Raw genomic sequence first — 2,500 nt, 5'->3', positions numbered from 1 at the left:
AAGTCCCGAGGGGGGCTTTTTCTTAATCTTAATCTTCTATTTGTTAATTTATTTGAAGACTTTTCCTGTTCCAGGCGCTCAGAAAATGGAGTCGGTCGAGATCTCAAGGAGCGAAAAATATAGATCGTATAGATGGTTTTCACCTGATGTCACAGTGGCACTCCAGGCTTTTGAACACTTTCCCATTATTACGTAATTAATTGATTCATCGGAGGGCGTAAATTTAAGTTGATCATATTGTTTGAGATGAAATTTAAGATGGCCCTTCATTGACCGAATGCATAATTGGCGGCCAACTAATATTCTTTTGTTTATGTGCTAACTAGACTTACTAGCCTCGTTTCCATGGACAAAATACAAAAGAAATGTTGCTTGAGAGCGAAGGCTAGTGAGACAGTCGGATTAGCACATAAAGAAAAGAAACATTTTTGGCCGCTATTTAAGCATTATATGGTATTCGATTCGCTCATGAATCACGGAATCACTCCCGAACTCTATATACTTTAAAAGAAAGTAATTTTTGTCGATTTTATTTGATGAGATAAGAAAGTTAAGCGATAACAAACGCATGTTTCCCATTTCTCTCCCGTTTCCCTTGCCCTTTTCTTGCATACACCTATCATTAACAGAGTTCGAAGGTCGTAACGTACGTTTATGGCCCGCAGTTTTTTTTATTTCACAAAAAGCCACGGTTTTCCTGCTAGCAGAAGCCTCTTTTCTTTTTGCGTTCGCTGGGCTGACGATTACTCACTTTAATCCAACCGCCGTCTACGACCTTGGACGCGGACACTCTTCAAACCGCATGCTCCATGATAAGTTGCCGACTGTGAGAAGAGCTCGCTTTGTCTCGCGTATTACTTTACAGTAATTCCGCTTTTGTTAAGTGAGCCCACACAACATGAAGTATCACGTGAGGATTGGGTCGCTAAGTAACCGCTGCGCATGCTCAACACAGTGAGCTTCGACCCGTAGAAGAGGTCCCTTTCCCGTACTCGTGAATCCAGCGAACGCAAACAGAAAAGAGACCTGCGCTAGCAGGAAAGGCCAGGGATTGAACACTACCAGAAGTCCACGAACATGAAACTTGATATTCAATAGAATATGGACCATCAGTTTTCGGTATTAACTATTTTTAGAAAGTCACTGCTACTTCGATTTTATTGCAATTTGTCTTCAAGCACTCGACTACTACGGAAGCCGATAAGGGTCACAAGTTGTCCCGTTGACGTTAAGAGCAGGAGGAAGGGGCAATTTAGGAAGTTCAATCTCATTTATATAGCTGTTTTAAGGTAATTTACTTGGAAGCGACAGCTGCCAACTCGGCAGCGACAACGTGGAAGCGAACACTTCGAAGATGAGGGAGGGGGGAAGGACGTAAAATGAAAATACCTAAAGGATACAAAACTGCGATAGTACTCCTTCAATGACTAGCGCTGCTCTCGATCAGTGAAGGTACGACAAGACAGTCGCCCCCTTTAAGTTTAACATGACAACATGGAAGCCATAACCTGGAAGCGACAAAGTGGAAGCGACAACGTGTGACCCTTTCCGGCTTCCTGAAACGAATGAAAAATTGTATTTCCCTTGTATCATCCACACAGAAAAGACTTCTTTCATAAGACGACGATAGCAAGATTAATAGTGAGGGACTGAAGCGTCGGGATCTTCGTTTTTTAGCCATTTTCCGGTTTTTGCACCGCAAAACTTCGGTTTTGGTGTCTATTGCGGTTTGCGGTTTTTCCCTTTTTAGCATTTGGTTTTTTGTTTTCGGCAAAAATACACAGCGGTTTTGCGGATTTGATATCACAGGTATCCCAACCTCTACGATTTGTGATGACTTTTGTAGCGTAAACAGCGCCGCGCGTCACGTAATTTGAACATCAACATAAAAGGGTTTGTGTGGGGAAAAGTGTGTCGAATTTGAAGACAAAATTAGAAATGATTTTTCTATAAATTTTTTCCACTGAACTCCTTTGTCGGTCTTTTTATGTCTTATGTGGCTCCAACGACTTCTGTCTCTTTGATATATAGAAGTAATAGACGCCAATGCCCTCCTCAATTTTATGAGGTGGATATTGAATGTGAATTTTTGAAATTCATATATCATAGTTCTTAATATCCACTCGTGGAGCTTTCCTTGGAACGTTCATCAGTAAGTAACTTAACTTTATATTCCAGAACAAGATAATCTTATACTTGATTATAGTTAAAATAACACTGTATTTTGATGCCGTCTATTCATTTTATTGTTATGCTCCCCAAATTTTTATATTTCTCATGTATGTTTCACTGTTGTAGATTATATTCTTAGACTACCTTTATTGTTTTCTTGTTCAAAGGCTCAGTGATTTGTAAAAATACCCATGACTGCTTTATTTATAACCTTGAATAAACCCGGCACAAATTTGAAAGAAGCTGAAAGAGTGGCTATTATATGAACTTGCCTTGGAACATTTCACAGTCTTCAAAGATGAGATCACATTGCAGCATTGCATGACCT

Source organism: Montipora foliosa, chromosome 7 (genome assembly GCF_036669935.1).
Source record: "Montipora foliosa isolate CH-2021 chromosome 7, ASM3666993v2, whole genome shotgun sequence".
Classification (NCBI taxonomy): Eukaryota; Metazoa; Cnidaria; class Anthozoa; order Scleractinia; family Acroporidae; genus Montipora; species Montipora foliosa.
The sequence above is the reverse complement of the archived record's forward strand: the minus strand, read 5'-3'. Positions refer to the sequence as shown.